Genomic DNA, 20,578 nt, shown 5'->3' with positions numbered 1-20,578 from the left:
CTTTAACCTCCACTGCCTACTTGCCTTTTGAAGCATCATATCCAAACCATTCTGTACTAATTTAGTACGTGTACTCACCGTACTGCACTACTTTAATTCCCAAAAGGTGTTGTTCCTTTTCTTACTCTGGAGCCTAGTAGTTTCTTTTCCTCTTCCTGTAACTAACTCATCATCTTCCAGGTCCTTAGGTATCACGTCCTATGGGACATCTCTGTTTTTGTTTTTCTCAACTGAAGGCACTCTACGCTATTTTGATTCCTTATGACATCAAATGAACTTTGTTATAACCAGAAGTTTATTTATATGCACATCAACCCCCACATTGGAATTCTTGGGAGCAGAGTATGATAGTCAACATTTTATCCTTAGCTCCTGGAAAAGGACCTAGCATAGAACAAGCATTTGATAAATATATGTTGAGTAGATGAATAAACCTGTCTTTTCTGGTCATGTCTATTTCCACAGTATCTTTTGCTTCTTCATTATCACATGGGTAAAATAAGAACTGCATCTATATAATATGATGTTTATAGGAATTCATGGATTATAATACAGTATACAAAAAATGCTCAGTGTATTACTTGGCACAAAGGCAGTCTCACTAATTTTTAGCAATTATTATTCCCCAAGCATGAGGATCTCCTTGTGAATTTTTTTCCTGATTGCTTCACTCAAAAATATTTTCTCTCAGATTTTTGTGCCCTCATATTGGATAATTCTCTCATCATTTCATTTATACTCATTAATTGAGAAGAATTCTGTCTCCTCCAATAAGTAATAAGCCCTTGATAACAGGATTATGTCTTATTCTTACTGTGGCTATCTAGTGATTGGTACAACATGGACATCAAGCAAAACTTCTATAGAATATCTTACAATTAAAGAAAAGTATAGAAGAAGAAAGATAGTTTAGGATTCTCTCTCCATTGCAAGAGAGACTTGATAGTGACTTAAAAAACACACAAAACTCTTAGTGAATAGGTCATATTTACATCAAAAGAAAGACTATATTTTGCTTTTAATTAATTTTATTTTAACATTTATTTATTTTTGAGACAGAGAGAGACAGAGCATGAGCAGGGGAGGGTCAGAGAGAGAGGGAGACACAGAATCCGAAACAGGCTCCAGGCTCTGAGCTGCCGGCACAGAGCCCGACGCGGGGCTCGAACTCACGAGCTCCAAGATCATGACCTGAGCCGAAGTTGGACGCTCAACCAACTGAGCTACCCAGGCGCCTCAGAAAAACTATATTTTGTTTGCTTTCTTGTTTAAATAGTAGGAGAGTCCTGAAGCATTCCAAAATAAAACAGAACTTTTTGACTGTGTTGAAAAGACTATTCCTTCAATTTCTAACACAACCAGCCATATGCCTCCATATGGTTTCCTCTTCCAATAATTCAGATGATAGTTAATTTTTAGGAATTTCAAAAGACTTTAAAAACCACTAGTCCAACTCTTCTCATTTGGCATTGGAGGAATCAAAAATCCAGATAAGTTAAGCAACTTTGAAATTCTAAGACAGTAAAGGATTTAGGGAAATATAATCACTAGTTATTTATCCAAATAGTTAATGTCTTCAAAAGTATCAGTAATTTAGATGAAACTGTCAATTCAATATATTCTAGATGCAGTAAGAGGCTTAATTGAATGTCTGCTTGAATTACATTCAATTATATTGATGTTTCACTAATATGTGTTGCAATGAGCATAACAAAATCTCTCCCAAACTTGAACTTTTTTCCCATGTTGTTAAAAGGCACCACTTTAATTATCTTTAATTTAAAGTTAGACTTTAGAACTACCACTCCTGACTGCACATTGATTTTACTTGCATTTAGGAAATCCTGTTGCCTTAAATCGTTGATGTATATTTATAAATCATGAATGATGCTTTTTTTTTTAAATGTGTGAGACTATTTACATGGTTGCAAATGTCAGCAATACGAAGAAAAAGTTGTAGAATGGAACTAACAAATGATACTAGAAAATGTTTTACAATTGCCTGTATAATCCATTCTGCCCTTCCTAATCTAATGCCATTTGAGATTGTGCACTGATGAAGATGGTAACATAGTGAGTTTTGGCATTAGTTACTGTAGAATAGAAGTTTATCTTGTTTAATTCTATTTCAGAGCATTATATCTCAATAGACTCATAAATACAAAAGTAAATGCATGATAACATCTAACTTATTTACCGTTTTGTTTTGCCAGTCTGTCATAATATTTTAAGTGATTGTCCTTAAATGTTTTCTTTTGGCAGAGGGGAATGTCATCAATGGTAACATCAGAATTGTTACCGAGAGGTAAACTTTAAAAGTACATTCCTAATTGTTAATCTGGTAATTGTAATGCTGAATTCAAAGTGTTGCATTAAGTAAGTTATTACATATAAAAGTCTTAACACAATGCTGGACATATAGGGTATGTGCTCATGAAATCACTCATGAAATGGTGATTACTTTTTTGTTTACCAATGGAAAGCAAACTTTGTTGATGTTAGTCAGTAACATACTTTATGAAAGAGAATTGAAAAGTACCTGCTTTAAGTTTCATAACATTATTTCCCCCAAAAGATTTTATATGTAAATACTCTGTTCAATTACTGAGAATAAAGAAAAAAGAAATTCTTTGAAATTGGATCAACAACATTGTCTCCTAACGTTTTACTTTATTTTTAAAAACTTCTTGAGAATAATGGACTGGGTTTGGTAAAAATCTCCACTGAAATTCTTGTTATTATAGAAGCATACAAAAGCTGTTCTTTATATTCAGCTAGTTGAAAATGCTTTTGTAGTGTTGCCCTAGTTGCTTCTGGAGTTAAAAGAAAATATCTGTTGTGGAATTTGCAGACTAGCTGAAACAATAAAATAATGCACATGTAATGACACTTACTGTAAAAGGAAACAATTACATTAATTGATCTAATTGGATTATCAATTACCAAAAGGCAGTGGTGATGAGCCACTACTCCAGGCTAACTTTTTGTAGCCCCCACTTTCTTGCAAATGCAGAAGAAGGGTGTGACCAATTCTCACTTGGTTCCAAATGAATCTAGGCTTGAAAAGGACCAAGAAAGTGGTGGGAAAAAAGTTGCAGAAGTGATGGGACCTGATATGCTCTTTGGTGCCTTGCCACTCTCTAGAATTTAAAAAGCAGAGCAACTATCATATGGAAGAATACCTTAATTTAGTTAGAGCCATGAGGTAAAGAGCCAGGCATTAGTGAGAAAGAACATCTCTTATGTAATGTAAATATCTTACTTACTTAATTAAAGCTTTCAGGCTTTTTATACTTACAATTCCTCAAAGCATCATTGGCAACTAGACTGATGGTTAAAAATTTGCTAGAGTCTTGTAATTGTATGGACACTGCTGAGTCTGCAGAGATGAAGAGCAGTTTAATTGAGGTTGCACTCTCCGATTAAGACAAATAATTTCTAATGGAAAAAGACAGATATTAGTGCAGTGAGTTTTAAATGTCTTGAATTATATTTGTTATTAAGTAAGTGAGTAAGTAAATAAATAAAGGGATGGGAAGTTGGAATATTTTAATACATCTACTACATCTTTATACTTTTGAAATAATAATATTAGTATTGAAATAATAATTTCATATGTTTTTAATATCCATTTGTACATAGGTAGGTAGATAGATACACCTACCTAGATATATAGGTATGATTACATAAAGGTGGTAGATAATATTATTTTTGGAAGAAAGATTTAAAAATAGCTTAATGTGGGAGATTATCTCTAAAATAGGTTATCTAGATAATGTACTTAGAAGTCGATGTGGTCTATTATTACCATCTAGTGGCAGTGTCTTTGAACTGCAAACACTCAGTGCCAATGTAGAATCTAAAGGGGCTTACTCGGCCAATTCAACCCATTTTCTTGATGCATATGTCAGAAATATCGTTATATAACACCAACCATACACACATTAACTTGTAAAAACTTTTTCATAAAATGAAACTGATTTGAATAAGGCCAACTGCATAAGACTTAAGTTGGTTTTGATAGGTAGCAAAATCAAAATTGGGCTGAGAGGAAAATAATATGTTTATGTTGAATTAAATTACCAAGGATAAGGCATATGAAGAGACACAAAATTCTCTGCACACTTTGGCAATATAGTCTTCCAGTATTAAAATGTATAATTTTGACTAGATGAGAAAAAAAGCAAAAAGTTGATGTTGAGATTGAAGGTCAGATATTTTAAATAGCATACATTAGCGATAAAGAATAAAGGTAAAATACCTTTAAAATGATATAATAAAAAGTAAAAAAAATGTGGACATGTAATTAGATATGTTGTTATGGGAGAAGATAAATTGGTAATTATTTTCAATAATTTCTGAGGATATGAGTATATACTTATATTTGAGTGGTCTTTGGGGGAATGCAAAGAAAGGGAAGAATCTGTAAGCTTTGTCAAGAAAGGAACAGTACTTGATAAATTAGGCAAAAGAGATAAAAAGAGATGAAGGCATCTCTTATGGTTTTAAGTAGAACAACTAAGGAATAATGGTACTGTTTTAGATATTAGGGAAATTAAGAATAATTATTATAGACCCTTGTTATATAGGATATCAATCTCATAAAAGCTAGACAGAATTCTGAGGAATTTTCCTATATTATGTCATTTAACCTCCCATCCATTTCTCCATTTTTAAACCGGGGTGGGGGGAGGTGAGTCAGAGCCAACTATATTGTATCATTTTTCCAAGACCTTACAGCTTAATATGTGGAATCATTGGCATTCGATTCCCAAACCCATGATATCTAAAGTTTGGTGCTCTTTTCACTTCTCTGTGAAACCTTGACAGAGAATTTTTTTTAAACTAAATTAACATGAAGATTCTACAGTATATTCAATCCTGTATTAAAAATAATATGACTTAGGGGCGCCTGGGTGGCTCAGTTGGTTAAGCGGCCGACTTTGGCTCAGGTCATGATCTCGCGGTCCGTGGGTTCGAGCCTTGCGTCGGGCTCTGTGCTGACAGCTCAGAGCTTGGAGCCTGTTTCAGATTCTGTGTCTCCCTCTCTCTGACCCTCCCCCGTTCATGCTTTGTCTCTCTCTGTGTCAAAAAATAAATAAACGTTAAAAAAATTTTTTTTAAATAAAAAAAAAAAAATATGACTTTATGTAACTAAAGTTTAGAAATTTTGAAGTTTATTAGGTTGCTTTTTACATAAAGGAGGAGATGTTTGTCCTGAAATATAAACCTAAAAAGGATCAAAATAAAGAAATATATAAAAGGTATATTTATGTGCCATGATATTTTTAGTTACATCATTATAATAACTAAAGGATTGCTGAAGTGTGCAGTGCATGGTAAAAATGTCTATGGTTCTCTGGTCTACAATTAAACAGTCAGAATTGCCACGTGGATCCAACCTGCCTGATAGTCTAGGAAGGGACAGACAGCTGGCTGCATGCATAGATCACCTAGTGTCTCCCTCCGTTCATGTGCATGCCTGTTTCTGGTTGTTTATGTTTATTGGTTGGTAACAATGTTTTTACTATTATTATTATTATTATTATTATTACTACTACTATAATAATACTTATTATTGTTATCATTTATTTTAGAGTTAATATAAGTAAACTCCAAAACTGTTTTAATAGTCTCAGCTATCCTTTAATTGTTAATATTTACATTAAATAATAATTATTAATGATATTATAATTATCCTCTCATTTTAAAAAAGTGTCTTGGTTGGGCTGATGAATTATATTTTTACCCTAGACAGGGGGTACTTAGACAAAGACATACATGGTGGTCTGGCAAAATTTATGGACCCTTTTTAGAATTAAATTTTAAAGTGCATAAAATAAAATGCATAAAATTACAAAGGAAAGCAAACATATGAAACAGAATTATCAAAATAGTGATTTAGTAATCATTGTGCTCCGTTACTAAGATCTAGTGATGGGTTTAATACCTACTGTAATTTGAAGAGGGTATAATCAATATTTCAACATAGCTGTAAGGTGAGAAATATATTTGTAATTTCTATTGATGGAAAAGTCAGAAGTCCTAATTCTATGGCTTATGACTTACCTCCATTTTTGAAGGAAATGTTAATATTTAGTTCCTTAAAAATCAAGATATATTTTTTGCTAACACCAAAATCATATAGTTAACAACCTCTAGGTGTACGACATTGCCAGCTTATATACCTTTTCCAACATTAGAACTGAGCTCCTTAAACTCACAAATTATATTCATTTTTGCATCTTTAGTAACAAATATAAAACATAACCCATTATACGTTGTCAATACATAGATCAATGAATGCATAAAAAATAAAGTCAATGAAAAAAAATCGAGGATGTGAAAAAATTAATTGGGAAAAATTACACGATAGCAGACACAGCATAGAAAAGTTTCCAGATGAAGACTTTAGCTGTGGTGTGAGATAGATTATGGAAATGAAGGTGGGTTTTTTCCTAAGCTGAAACTTGTGCCACCGTCCACTTATTTGGCCTATTAGGACCTGCTTGGGCAATTGAAAAGATGGCCAGGGCCGACCTAGCTCCAGATTGACATCTTGCTAATCCACATATTGTGAGATGGATGATATCGAAGTTAGGTCACAGGACCTTTGTGACAAAGGGAAGATGCTCATCTTTTGTTTCTTCTCTCTCCCTACTTCCAGTCCCACTCACAAATTCAAAGGTACACTCTGAAGGGTTTAGTAGGCAGTGTTACCGAAGGAGTTACTCTGCGTCTGTGACGTTTGTTCTTCAGTTGGAAGTCTGTTCCAGAGACATCTTCACATCTTCTTCTAAGAAGCTGTCCACAGCGCTTCATCTTGCTGCTTTTGTACCTCCACCAGCTCTACCCTCAATGGATTGAAGTTGTCAGAAGAAAAATGTGTTTTTCCTTTCCCATTTATGTGTATAAGGCTGTAACTGGTATTTCCAGAGGGGGAAAAAAAAAAAAAAATCAACAACAAAAAAAGGAAACAAAAAATATCTGGAGATTTACTATAGAAACAAAAAGCATTGAATTGAATATCCTTTTTAAATTTTTTTATTAAATTTATTCATTTTGAGAGAGACAGTGACAGTGTGTTGTGGGGGTGGCAGCACACTCGGGGAGGGCCAGAGAGAGGGAAACAGAGAATCCCAAGCAGACTCCCGCTGTAAGCACAGAGCCCCACCCAGGGACTGTGAGATCATGACCTGAGCTGAAACCAAGAGTTGGACACTTAATGAACTGAGCCACCCAGACACCCCTTAACTGAACATCTAATGAAAAAACATTTAAGCGTCCTTTAACTGTTCTCACTGGGTCTCAGCAGAAGTACAAGGACAGTTGTATTTCTTCAGCTTGTCAACAGTGATGATCTGAGAAAAAAACTGCCCAAATGATGTGGGTGCAGGGAGATCGTAGGAGACCACAGAACATAATGGAAGGAGGGACACAGTGAGGAAAAGACAATAGCCAGATGCTTAAGGCGTTTCATGAAACAACATATTCTCTTATAATGAATGTTCTCAGCAGTCCTGGATGAGTGGATACATATGTATTTTTCCTTTATAACTGTATGAGTAATTTGTACTGGCATTGTCGATATGAGTAAGATAAGCTATTTCAGAGAATGATAGGTGATAGAAGTGACGTGGTGCATTGTAACAGAGGGGACTACTTTGGATAAGGTTGGGAGTAGGCAGGCATTTTTTAATAAGTGACAATTGAAGTGCAACCTGAATGATGAGAAAAAAGACAGCTGTATGAATAGTTGCCAAAAGAGCACGGCAGGCAGTGGGAAAAGCTTGGAATCATATAGGGTCGCAGAGGGTCTAATTATAGCTTCTTATCAACTTGGTTTTCACTCTGTCATCTTTTAGTCCTGAAACAGTGCTTGTCCCCCTTTAAGAACTGAGGAAAACTCTAAACAAGCATAGGGTATAGGAAAACTTCTATAAGTAAGACAGAATGAATATGGATTCTAAATGACAGTGGGTTATAATAGGAAACACTCTGGTTTAGGAATAGTCCTAAGAAACTTAATGTGTATCGTTTGCTTACTCTCAGCCAGGGTCTCCTAAGTTTTGGTGAGCACTTTGGATTTCAATCTAAGGGCAGTGAATTAATTCACTAAATGGCCTTAAGTGAATAGTGCATGATTTGAGTTATGTTTTGAAAAGCCTACCTTGGATATTTGTGGAGAATGGATTATAGAAGGACGATGGGGAACCCTGGGGAACCAAGTGGGGATGCTTTTGTCATTGTCAGGAGAGACAGTGAAAGAGATGGGTGGACGGTAGTGCCCTTTGCTGAAAGAGCAAGCGGAAATTTATTCCAGCAAGTAGAGGAAGCTTCCAAAGTTCTGTTTGGAAATGTTAATTTTTAATCACAGTTTGGGCAGCCTTTTCTGAAGAGGGTGAGCGTTTGCTCCCCTTTCCTAAATTGACCTTTGGCACAGCCAAGACAACTCCTCTTTCCAAGAAGCTGTTTGTATGCTTGTTAATACCAGGTCTGGAGCCAGACTAAGGACATAAAGACTCCCGCTCTGCGTGTTACTAGCTGTGTGTGACCTTGAACTTTCTGACGTATTAAATTTTATATGCCTCAGTTTCCTCAGATAAAAAGAGGATGTAACTATCTTCCGTCTAATGGGGTTTTCAGAGATTAATTACATTAGTTAATGTAAGGCCTTAAAATAGGGCCAGGCACATTATAAGTGTGTGATACACATTAAGTTTCTTAGAACTATTCCCAAACCACAGTACTTTGTATTAACATCCACTCTTTAGAATATATATTCATTCTATATTATTTATAGAAGTTTCCCTGTACCCTATGCTTGTTTAGAGGCTTCTCCAATTCTTAAAGGAAACTGAGTGTTAAGGGGAGGCTATAATTAGTTGAATTATGATATTTTAGCTCTTTGTGCAATTCTTATCAATAGCATTTGGATGTTATGCAGTGAACTCAAGAGATCTACGGGTAGGTCCCCTGACCTGTATATACTGGAAGTTGGGCTATCATTGGAGACTTACCTTAAAGAATACTGTCTTGTTTTCTTTCCTCAGTAAGTTTAAGGTTATGAAAAGTATTCTTTTGTATTTTTTTCTACTTTCTTTCCACTTTTAATTAGTTTAGTAAATCAATCATTGCTCTAAATGTAAAACCATAGAATTATAGAGCAGAACTGGGATTTTGGAATGCAAAAAAATTGATATATAACCAATGTATAACTAAAAATACTGAGTTTCTAAGGCATAACTAAATAAAACATTTCATTATGAAGCTGGAAACAATTCATTTCATTATGCAGTGGGAAATATCATAGAAATATAAATAATCCTCAAGAAATGTCTGAATTTCAGCAGAGCCAAACCTGCTGAGGGGCCTTGTCACATTTGCACCACTTGGTATTTTTCTGAAGAACATTAGTGAGAATTTTGATGGTATATTGTTTATACTTCACAAAGCTATGAAACTCTGTGAGTTATTTCACCCCTAAGACCATAAGACATAATCATATATTAAAAAAAACATAGGTAGGAACAGAGAGTATATTTGGTGACTGCTTTGACAGAAATATTGGTTTCAGAACAAAAGAGTTAAATTTGCCTCTTCTTGGTTGGGTCAGACACTACATAGACATCACAGCTGAGAATGGGTGTTAATAGTTGGAGATTGACATGGATGATGAAGTCTCTAGTAATCATATCTGCATGAAAACCTGAAGAACCATTGACTTCAAATAATTAGATGGCTGTTATGTAGAAGAAAGGATTTATTCTTTTTAGCTTTGTGTGAAAGTTATAGGAAGACATACAAAGAAACAATTTTTCAAGCATAAATAATTGCTGAAAATACACGAGAAACATTAGACTACAGAAATTCTCGAGTTCTTTGTTTTTCTGTTTCTTTTCTTTTTTTTCCCCTGGTTCCCCTGTCTATTCTAGAAAAAAAGCTATTACAAGGATGTCTAGTTACCAAGGAGAAAATATGGTCAAGTTGTTAAAGTGATTTCATTCTTCTATATGATTACATGGCTTAAAATTCACAAATAATGTCATAATCTTACATGTTACAAAATTGCAAAGATAAATTTTGATCCCAATGATCTCTCACAGAGGTAAGTCCGGGAGATAGATCACAATGAACCCTCTCAAAAGCATCAATGTGATATAATTTAAGAGATTCCATTTGAAAAATTATGCATTCTAACTGTCTTTCTATAGAGGGAGAATCCAGAATCATTGGTCAAAAGTATGCAATAGTTCTAAAAGACCAGACATTTAAAAAATAGTAACAGCCTTTATTTATTTTAATGCTACAGTTTATTGACTCATAATAACTACGTACACACGAGGAAAAACAAAGACAAACTGACATCAGCCTCCAATGTTTTAACAGATAACCATAATTGTAACTCAATGAAATAAACATACTTTTTTCTCTCTCTCTCTCTTTCTCTCTTTCTTTCTCTCTTTTAATGTGGGCATAATAACCAGGATCAAAATAAGGAATTATATTAACAAGACTGTTTCATTTACTTATTCATAGATTTAATAAGTAGAGGCTAGAGCTTGCTGGTTTAATTTTCATTTTATTCAAATTTATATTTGCCCTTCCACAAATTCATTTTGCTGAATGGATTTCTATTTCCCAGTCAAGCTGGCAAAAATGTTCCTTGGTACATTAGAATGTTAAATGGTATCAAGACAAAGTAAGTAAATAAAAATAATTAAAATGAATAGTTTATCATCATCTAAATGCAAAGTAGTACAACACAGAGAAAGCCAATGCCATCTTTTCCCATTATTCATTTCACAGTTATTAATTGTGCCAGTATACATCACAGTAAAGAATGAGACATTTTGACAACAGGGCTGTGAATTGGAAAGACAAGTATGCACTTCAGCTGTATGGATATGTGTAATAATATAAAAAGTATAAATATTGTTAAAATTCCAAAACTAAAGCTGAAAGGACTGAGGGTTATTTTAAAATCAAACTTTATTTTGGTAACAGTTTTAGACTTGCAGAAATGTTGCAGAGAGGTACACAGAGTTCTCATAACCTTAGAACAGATTCTCTTATTACTAACATCTTAACACTAGCAGGATTCATTTATTACAATTAGGGAAACAATACTGATATATTGTTATTAACTAAAGTCAATACTATATTAAAATTTATTAAATTCTTACCTCATGTCTTTTTTTTCTGTCCCAGCATACATCCTAGAGTACCACATTACAGTCATCATGTCTCCTAAGGCTCCTCTTGTGACACTGTCTCATACTTGCCTTCTTATTATTGATGACCTTGATAGTTTTGAGAAATACTGATTAGGTATTTTGTAAAATGTCCCTCTTTTGAGGACTGTTTGCTGTGTTTCTCATAATTAGACTGGAGTTATGGATTTTTGGGGGAAGGCCCTTTGAGGTAAAGTGCCATGTCTGTGACATCATATCAAGGGTACATAATGCCACCAGGACTTGTCAATATTGGTGTTGTCCTTGATCATCTAGCTAAAAGTGTATTTGTCTGGTTTCTCCAACTATGAAATTCTTACCTCTAACCCCACCCCCTTCATACTGTACTCCTTGGAACAAAGTCACTATGCCAACACTTAAGGAGTTGAGAGGTATGTTCCACCTACTTGAGGGTAGGAAATCTATATAAATATATTGCTTCTACACAGAATATTTGTCTCTTTCAACTTTATTTGCTTATTTAATAATTTACTTATATCAGTATGGTCTCATGGAAACTTAATGAATACATTGTGTTATAATCTGATACTATCTTCTTTCTGTTCAAATTGTTTTAGCTGTGACTATTTGGGAACAGTTTCAGTTGGTTCCTGTGTCCCTTTGAATTATCTCCATTATTGTGGGTATTTGTTGTTAATTCTTATTTGCCTAATAAATAGGCAAGTATTTATTTATTTATATGCATTATCTTTTAGGGTAGTATTAGATGTGCAGCAAAATTGATAGGAAGGTATGGAGATTTCCCACTCTCACAATCTGTCATTTAATTAGTGTATTCAGATTATTCATATTTGAAGTGATTATTGATATGTTTATCATGTTTGTTGTCTATCTGTTGTGGTAATTTTCTCTTTCTACCTTCTGGAGTTTCGATTATTTTATATAATTTTATTTATTTCCTCTCAGGTGTCGGTTCTACTTCCTTTAAACTTTTTATTAGTTTTCCTAGAGTTTACATTATTAATTTTTAACTCATCTTCCTCCACCTTCAAACAATGACATATTGCTTTGTAAGTACCGCAGGATCCTTACAACAGACTGTTCTCAACTGTTCTCAACGCTTCCTTCCTTTCTCTTATGATATGGCTGTCACTTGTTTCACATCCATATGCTGTATTTACCCGATACACTACTCTTAATATTTTAAACAAGCCATTATGTTTTACATCAATTAAAAGTGAAGGAAAAATTTACCCTAATTTATTACTGCTCGGATGTTCTTCCTTCCTTTTTGTAAATTTGAGTTTCTTCACTATATCATTTTCCATCTCTTTGAAGAACATCTTTTAACATTTCTTGCTGGGTAGACCTCCTGGCAATGAAGTCCCCTCAGCTGTTGTTTGTCTGAAAAAGTCATTATTTCTTCTACATTTCTGAAAAATAATTTCACTGGATATTGAATTATATGTTGCTAGTTTTTTTTTTCTTTTAATATTTTTTAGTATTTTACTCCAGTTCCTTCTTGCTTCCATGGCTTCTGACAAAAAGTCCTCTAAAGTCTTTTTGTTCCCTGGGTTTCCTGCATGGCTCAGTCAGTTAAGCATCAGACCTTAATTTTGGCTCAGGTCATGATCTCACAGTTTGTGGGTTCAAACCCCGTGTTGGGCTCTGCAGTGACAGTGCGGAGCCTGCTTGGGATTCTCTCACTCTCCCTTTCTCCCTGCCCCTTCTCTGTTCTTGTGCATGTGCACAACCTCTCTCTCTCTCTCTCAAAATATATAAACTTAAAAAAAATAAAAGTCATATCCCTGTTCCTCTATAGGTAACATAATGCCAAACTCCCTTGTAATATTGCAATTTATAAGAAATATATATTTGGTTATTCAGATATGATATATGTGAAGACATATAATGAGTTTCCTGAGTTCTGTGAGCTACTCTAGCATTAATCAAACCCAAGGAGGGGGTATAGGAACCTCTGATTTATAGCCAGTGGGTCAGAAGCACCTGGACTTGTAATTGACACCCGAAGTGAGGGCCATTTGTGTAGGACTGAACCCTTAACCAGTGGAACCGTGCTATCTCTGGGCAGATAGTATTGGAATTGAGTTGAATTGTAGGACTCCCAAGCGGGTGTTGGAGAATTGCACGATGGTGTAAGGAAAAACCTACATACATTGGATTTGGGCACAGAATTTTTACCCCTCACTCCTGCTCTGTTTTTTGTTTTGTTTTGTTTTGTTTTAAGATTTTCTCTTTATCTTCAGTTTTCTGAAATTTTAATCTGAGATGGGTAGGTATAGAGTTTTTTGGTATTTGTCCTGCCTGGTATTTTCTGTGCTTCTTGGGTCTTTTGTTTGGTATTTGACATTAATTTTGGGAAATTCTCAGTGATTATTAATGCAAATATTTTTCTCCCATAATTCTCAGATTTTATTTTTATTTATTTTTCTTTTTTCTCATTAATTTTCATCTTTGAATATCAGTTGTGGAAGTCCCCATATAGCTTTAAGCCCACTGATTCTTTTCTTGACTATGTCCATTCTATTCATTAGGTTCAAAGACATTCTTAATTTCTATTAATGTTTTTTTATTTATTTTGAGAGAGAGAGAGTGAGAGTGTGTGTGTGTGTGTGTGTGCACGTGTGTGTGTGTGCGCGCCAATAGGGGAGGGGCAGAGAGAGAATGTGTGTGTGTGTGTGTGTGTGTGTGTGTGTGCAAGTGGGGGAGGGGCAGAGAGAGGGAGAGAGAATGTGTGTGTGTGTTTGTGTGTCTGTGTGTGTTTGTGTCTGTGCAAACGGGGGAGGGGCAGAGAGAGAGAGGGAGAGAGAGAATCCCAATCAGGCTTTGCACTGTTAGTGCAGAGGCCAGTGCAGAGCTTGACTTCACAAACTGTGAGATCATGACCTGAGCCAAAATCAAGGGTCGAACTCTTAACCGACTGAACCCCAGGCACCTTCTATTAATGTTTTTATTTCTAGCTTTTCCCTTTGATTCTTTCCCAGAGTTTCCACCTTTATTTTACATTTCCTATGTGTCCTGACATATTGTCTGCTTTTTCCATTAGAACTCTTAAGATGTTCGTTATTTTAAATTCACTTTCTGATAATTCAAAAATCTATGTTAAATCTGAAAATGGTTCTGATGCTTGCTTTGCCTCTTTAGACAGCTGCTTTTCTTTAACCTTTCAGCATACCTTTTAATTTTTTTGTTGAAAGGCTGACATAATGTATAAGATAATAGTACCTGAGATAAAAGTAAGTTTCTACTATTAGGTTTTGTGTTTGTGTGGCTAGGAATTGGACTGTATTTAATGTTGTTGTAGCTGCATATGCCAGAAACTTCAATTTCCTCTAGGTTCCCTGTTTTGGTCTCCCCTCTGTTTTGGGCTTCTCTAAGAAAACTGCTGTTTAGGTAGAACCTTTGTCTTTCAGCTATCATCCACAATTTTTACACGTGAGCCCTGTTGGCATCATAGTAAGGGATGGGGGAAAGCAAATGTCCTGTAACTTTACAATTAAATCCCAGTCTTTTAGTGGACCTTTCCCTGGAATATAACCTTCACGAAGCTTTCTTAGCTTCCTCTTACATGATACAAGAACATTAGAGTAGACTGGAATCCAGAGGGAAATGGCTTTTCCTCAAGGTGAATAAGTCTCTGGTAGTCTTTCTTTTTCCCTGGAGAGTAGGTATTTGTTACAGAAAACACTCTAGGCACATTTTACAGATGTTGCTTTTCCTCTCTTCCAGCAACTATTAGAGGGTCTTTCTTAGCTTTTTACCATAATGACATGGTTGGTACCTTCTCTCCTGGAGGTAAAACCTAGGAAAGGATGGGGATTCCTAAAGCCAGGGACTTGAAGTCCAAGTATTTATAATGCTCATGCTACTCTATAGTTAATTTCATCAATTCATCAAAATTATCTAATTATTACTTGTTTATAGCCCCTGTATCTTCTACTCCAACTAAAGAGATCTTGGCTGTGGCTTTTTCTATTTGCCTGTCTCTCTAGATTTCTGGGTGATGGGTTCCCTTGCAGCCTCAATTCTCCGGTGGATCCAAGAAAAATTTGCTTAGCTTCATTCTTATAGTAAGGACAGGGTGACAACTTTCAGACTATTTATAGGTTGAGGTAGAAACCAAAAATCCTTAATGTTCATTTTTTACAATTCATTTTTAGAGTAGTTATATTAGGGAAATTAAAACAAAAAATTTTAAGGTGTATTTATTTTTAGAGACACAGAGAGAGAGAGAGAGAGAGAGACAGAGTGAGAGGCAGAGGGGCAGAGAGAGAGGGAGACACAGAATCCAAAGTAGTCTTGACATGAGGCTCGAACCCACGAACTGTGAGATCATGACCTCAGCCAAAGTTGGACGCTTAACCAACTGAGCCACCCAGGCGCCACTATTAGAGAAATTTTAAAGGTCTAAAATGTTCATAGCATTTAGGAAGTCCAGAATACTCAAAACTTTAAATGGAAGTGATCTATTTTCCTAGATACATAAGGTTACTAATTTTTACACAAAATAAAAAGTTTTACTGTATTTGATAAAATATTAGCCCAAAACTCTATGATTTTTATATTAAAATTGAAAATATAGTTAAATTCTCAATCAGTTGAATAAGTATACATGTATTTATGTACGTTTACTGTGTGCTAAGGACTATAATGGATATTTTCCAAGTAAATCTTATCCTCACCTTACAAATGTGTGAGATAAGCTTTATTATTCCCATTTTTTGGAGTAAGAGAGTGAGACACTGAAATTTGTGCTTTTAAAACTAATTATTTTATCTCTCTAAAGAATCAGGAATTATCTATTTCAGATATTTGGGATGGTAGAAAGATGTATGCTAATGAGTTTAGCCAAAGTCACATTTCTAGATTAGATCACTTTGCAATCAGAAATAGTATCTCCGATTACACGAGTATGTCTTGGCCATCTGTTCTTAAAGCATAGAGATAAAAGAGAAATCCTGATTATAAAGGTAAAATATTTTATTGTATTCTTACTCATTGATACCTATACTTATTATTAATATGAAATGTCTCCTTAGTACTTTTCAAAATACCAAAGGCAGTAAAGTAGAATAAATTGCATTGTTGTACACTTGACACCCTTAACATGAAATGATAAATATAATGCAAAGCTTTGTTTGTTCCATGACTAAATGAAGATAAATCTTTTTTTTCTGCATTTAATAATAAGCTATCCAATCTCCTATCTGTGTCCTATAAAGTAGTGTGTTTCAAATTTAGTTGTAATTTTTAAAAACTTTTGACTGTAGGCTTCAACAATCAAAGTTGCTTTCCCGTAAGTAAATTATTTTCAGAGTACAGTGTAGATACCAGGAAAACACAATGATCTATTGTCTTTCATGTATACAATTTGTTGAATAGGATGCTCTAAATTAAGAGCTTGGAAAACATCTTTGCTGGTATTTGAAATAATTAGGTGTGAAAGTCATGATCCAAGACCCTTTTAAGATTTAGATTTTAAGTGCTTTCTCTTCTACTTGTCAAGTCCTGACATTTTATGCTTTGGTATTTAAAGAAGTAGGGATTCCATTCTTCCCCCAAACACTGCAGACAAATTATACTTAGTCTCCATAACCAGTACTATAAAAGCAACCCGGTTTGGATACTCAAAAGCATTGACAATTTCCTGTGAAAAGGTATTTGCCCACCCATATAAGAACAGGTCTTTATATTTAGATAAAATACTTTGATTAATGATTTTTACAGTGAAATTTTCCATTGGGAAAAGTATTATTGTTCCTTTGACCAGTAAATCCAACTATTACCAAGCATCCTTTTTCTAGGTTTTAGGCATCTTAAATTCAGTGTCCCAAACTCAACTCATCTCTGTCCCTTATCTTCCAACTCATCTCTGTCCCTTACCTTCCCCCCACAATACTTAAATTAACAAAGTATAAAAGACTTCATTGGAAGTGATATTATAAAGTTACTTGTTTATATTTTTTTAAATGTTACCTTCCTAGTATGTAAGCTTCTCAAGAACCTGAAGCTTTCTCTGCATTAGTTGCTAATAAATCTCAAATACCTAGAACAGTACCAAGCACGTAGTAGATGTTCAATTAATATTGGTTCAATGGATGCCTCCTCCTACTAGAATATAAGGTCTCTGAACTCTACAATTTTGTCTGCTGACAGTTATATTCTAGTGCTACAGTAGGCATTCACTAAATGCCTGTTGACTGACCAGCTAAATGGTAGATTGAATAAAACTATACTAGTATTAAAATATTGACAGTGGAAGGGGAACATGGAAAAATATCCTCTACTATCTCTAAGCAATAAATGTGATTTACCAATGATCCATTTTATATAATTTACTTGTTAGATTATGATACAACTGAAAATAAATTTGTTATATTTTTGGTTGCACAATTATGTGTTACCTTTTTACTAAATTTTCCTGAAGATTGAATTAACTTAAAACATCAACTCAGCTATTAAGACAGACCAAAAAACATATTTGAGCCTTTCAAGCATGAAGTTTGCATATTACAATTGCCTTCACCATTTAGGGCAAATAATATTTCAGATAAAAATTTTAAATTGTCACTGTGAAAGGCTTTTCAAATTCCAACAATACTAAAAGTAGAAAAGACCTCACTGAAGGTAATGCTGAGGTCTTAGCTATGTTTGCATGCATATGGTTTGATGCATTGATGACTTTAATTATTATGAAAATGATAATAATACCTGAATTCAGCATATGTTTATACAGAGACATTTTAGGAGTTTGAAATCGATGACTGAGTCATGCTATAGCCTAATTATTTCTTAATTATGAACTAATTCTGTATCCTCAGTTGTAATTCTGGGCATAGTGCTCTGCTGGTGTTTATTTTGTTAGTACTTACATAAAAGCACCCGGGTGACATAAAACTTGGAGAAAGAATTGACACTATTTTGGTTTCTTGTCACTATCATACTTATCATGACAAAAGATCTTCGCTTTTTCTCTCTAATCCTCATTTCATCTTTCTGTGTTATATGTTTCCCTTTAGACATAGCACAGTGAGCTCAGATTAATAAGAAAATAGAGTCACAGTTTAAGATAATATTGATTCTGGAGAACAACTGAGGATGCTATGTTTTTTCCTTGAAGAATTGATAGGGTGGAAATCTATCTAGAGGCACCATATGATGTCCTTCTGAAGAAAAGTTCAGGGGGTCATGAAACCCAGGCTTTATACCCCCAGAAAACTGCCAAGTGTATGGATTCTCCTTCACCAGGGGGCCAGGTGATTCTTGAAGGTTAATATAATATGTTTTTTTTTTGACATGATCTTTCTTTGCTTTTAAATTTTCACAGAAATGGTGTCCACTTCTATACTAAGTTTTCTTTATTGTTTTTATCTTTCCCCTTAGGAATCACAAAGAGAATACTTTGAGATGGGAAAAAAATCTCAGAAAATTTGTCATTTTTGTAAGATGCTGATCTCCTGAATATTTCTCCAAGGTACGCTGCTGCATAGCAATCAGGGATAAGGAGGGCTTTCCTGCTGAGTTAACATATTTCTGTTGTGATGGGAAAAGTAAAAATTACAGTAATTTTGAGGGTCACTAACGCAACTATTCTACCTCATGTGCTTAAACAGAAATATAGTATGTGAGCTGGATTATGGCTACTGCTGAGTTCTTACCCCTGTTTGATTACAGGGAGGCTTTTACCAAGCAGTTAATCTTCTTTAACTAAAATAAACTCTTAACAGTGTTGTCCTGTATTCATAGGAGAATAGTTTGCTACTGATCTCTCTGGTTGCTAACAGAAACTTCAGTTTACTGACAATTAATTCTGGTCAGAATGTTAATGGAACTTATGAAGTAACAGTATAGGGGAAAAAAGCTAAAACACAATGTTTTTTTTTCTATCTTTTTCAGCAACCCAGACATGTGTCCGATCTAAATAAGGAGGCATCTTCAGAAATTCTTCACAAACAGCCCCAAGAAATCATAAAGTGAGGGTCTGTGACCTTTGCCTTTGCAAAGAAAAATGTGTAGATCTTCCCACTGACCGAAGAATGAAAATCTCATTAAAAACTTGTTTCAGAGAGATTGGAGCAGGGAGCAGATGTCAGTAGAACTACCAAATTGTATGTTCCTTTTGTTACATGAATGTAGTTATTTAAAATAAAATGTTGATGCTATTATAACATGAGTATGATAGTATCCTTTTTTTATTTCTTTGCAGATAAATTCCATACAGACATATATGTAATAAAAGTGACTATTACTCTATGACACAATTTCATTCTGTAAATTGTGTGATCAATGTAACTTTAGCATCAGGAAGAAATGGTCTTATCTGGGATGCTGAGCATCAAGCCACTCGATTGTTTTGTCTTTTTTATGCTCAAAATAAAAACCAGACCACTATTTAGTTACCGTTGACCAGGACTTACTCTTTCCCTGACATTTTCACTTTTGCAGATCTCCTCACCAATCTTGCCTCAGTGTTTGTCTTTATTTATAATGATCTACACAGACACCTTGTAGAGTGACTATATGAGTTTCATTAAAATGATACATAGTAAATCATCCTGTGCTCTCAGGAGTTGAGATACTAATACAGATACAGAGGATAGGCTAATATGCTCAAGGTCTTGGCAATCACAGCCAATATCACACCAGATGAAAGATAATGCCATCAGTTTCTAAGGCAATGAGTAAGGTCAAGATTAAGATTGTGGCCAAAGCCTGGCCTTCGGTTTGGGAATGGTAACCACAGCCTAGACATTTGATGACATAATCCTTCACAATGTATTTTTCAAATATTTGAATTTGTTTATTAAAATTAAGATATTTTATATAGGAACTCAGATTTCCAGATTCTGTTGAAAAATTTTGAGATCTAAAAATAGGAGCTGAACTCAGTACACCCCCCTTCCTGCTTCAAACATTTGAGTTCTCAACTCTGCTTCAGACATCATGTTTACAAAGTCAAGAGGAAGACCAGAGGTTTCAGTGACTGATAACAGTTCAAGGTTTATTTTATTTTATGTTGTTGGTATCTTAGAATTATGTTGACATCAAACCTGAGAATTTATACAGAATGTGAAGAACAAGACTTCTGTCCACTAAAAAAATATAATTTTATGTTTTGACACTAACTTATCAATATGTTTTGTGAGTATATAAAAATGCAGAACCTTCTCTGTAGATGATTCTAGGCCCATTGAATGTTCTATAAGTGGGTTCAACTCAGGAAGAAAAAAGATGTTAGAGCAACAACAAAACTAACCTTTACAAAACATTTTATTGTATTACCCTTCACTTTGAGAGCCTTTAATGACTTGTTATGGCCCAGTGCGTGGTGTGATTATTTTTTGGTCTTCACTTTATCTCTC

The 20,578-nt window shown here is 34.5% G+C and overlaps 1 protein-coding gene and 1 long non-coding RNA gene across 4 annotated transcripts in view; both read left to right on the top strand.

Annotated features, from left to right (window-relative positions):
* GALNTL6 (polypeptide N-acetylgalactosaminyltransferase like 6) overlaps window positions 1–20,578 on the top strand; it is a 1,201,435-nt gene that overhangs the window by 409,204 nt on the left and 771,653 nt on the right. The window lies entirely within an intron of this gene.
* LOC122217707 lies at window positions 11,524–19,366 on the top strand. 3 transcript variants are annotated; one of them, XR_006201638.1, is made up of 3 exons: window positions 11,524–11,626; window positions 18,600–18,690; window positions 19,113–19,366. It is a non-coding gene; the product is annotated as an uncharacterized LOC122217707 (long non-coding RNA). The 3 variants fall into 3 exon arrangements; XR_006201636.1 differs by lacking the exon at window positions 11,524–11,626 and adding an exon at window positions 18,338–18,472; XR_006201637.1 differs by lacking the exon at window positions 11,524–11,626 and adding an exon at window positions 18,338–18,485.

The sequence above is a fragment of the Panthera leo genome, chromosome B1, assembly GCF_018350215.1.
Source record: "Panthera leo isolate Ple1 chromosome B1, P.leo_Ple1_pat1.1, whole genome shotgun sequence".
Classification (NCBI taxonomy): Eukaryota; Metazoa; Chordata; class Mammalia; order Carnivora; family Felidae; genus Panthera; species Panthera leo.
The sequence above is the reverse complement of the archived record's forward strand: the minus strand, read 5'-3'. Positions and strand labels throughout refer to the sequence as shown.